The sequence below is a fragment of the Mustela nigripes genome, chromosome 9 (assembly GCF_022355385.1).
Source record: "Mustela nigripes isolate SB6536 chromosome 9, MUSNIG.SB6536, whole genome shotgun sequence".
Classification (NCBI taxonomy): Eukaryota; Metazoa; Chordata; class Mammalia; order Carnivora; family Mustelidae; genus Mustela; species Mustela nigripes.
Genome location: NC_081565.1, coordinates 69045605 through 69046910, shown reverse-complemented (window position 1 = coordinate 69046910; position 1306 = coordinate 69045605).

The window sequence follows — 1306 nt, the reverse complement described above, 5'->3', positions numbered from 1 at the left end:
TAAAGAATTCTCAAATCTATAGGTCCTTAAACAAGAGACTGATATAATAAACTAGCTCTTTGCTAGAAGATAAAAGAAAATAAACTGTGAAAGATGGAACAACAAAAAAGTGGTCATGGCCAAAACTGAAAGGAAACTTGGAACTCTGAGAGCATTACTTCTACTCTCTATAACACCCCAAAGGTAGATATTCTTGGCCTCACTTTACAGATGAACCAATAGAAAGACTTAGACATGTATTATTATACTTTCTAGCCCCATAACCTATACACTATTCTGTATGGCATAGTGTTTAGTCCAAACTGGCTCTGCCTTCACTAATCCTCAATTGTTTGACCTGTTAAATGGAAATAATAATATCTGCTTCATAGGATTATTATGGTCAGTGAGATAAAACCATACAAAGGCACTTCATCAATTATAAAAAAGTAAATGTTCTAAAGGAAACTGGAATTTGTTTTATCAGGTATGGTAAGACACATACGCACATAGAAATGGCTTCATGGAAGAAAGAAGTTTTTATATACACAGACCCCAACTGGAGGCACAGCAGTGTGAGATGCAGGGCCACGTGGAGAAGCACCAAGTTTGGTCAGAAGGCAGAGAGAGTGAAGGGAGAATTGGGGCAAGAGCCCTTGTGATGGTTTCTCCAGGAAGGAATGAGTGAGGCTGGGTAAGCAGTTTGGGGACTGGCTATTCTGAATAATTTCAGTGGGCTCTGGGGTGTAGGGTCTATCCCTAGTTGTCCAGTATCTGGCCCTCATGTGATTAGGGCAAGTGGATAGAGGTCCAGAGCGTGAGCCCCAGTGAAAGAAGTGACTGGGATATGGGCTCTAGATGTTTATTTACATATGAAAAACAAAATCCCAGTGAGCTCCTTGCTATCTCTAGGAATTAGCTAATCCTGAGGGGGGTAGTCCCTCCAGGGTGAGCAAGGCTTCAAGATGTCAAAGCATCAAAATGAAGAAACAAAAGGTTTGGTTAACACAGTATATAAATATCAGTGGTATTTATCATTCTCAAGCACCAAAATTCTGCTAACACTGAACTCATGAGAAATAGTGAAATATTCTAAAATTTTAAAATCCTGCCTGGGCACCAGTTTGATTTTCTGGATGACATGTGTACATAGACCCCTAGCTTCTCATGGAGACTCCAATAGCTCAGGAGAAAAAGGAATCTCTGTGCTCCCTCAAGTAAACATTATAATGGCATCAGTGATATTTTACTCATTAATTCCATGCTGCTTATAAAATCCCTAAAATGTGATGTTGATGGCAATAGTATTTCAATTAATAAATTTAGC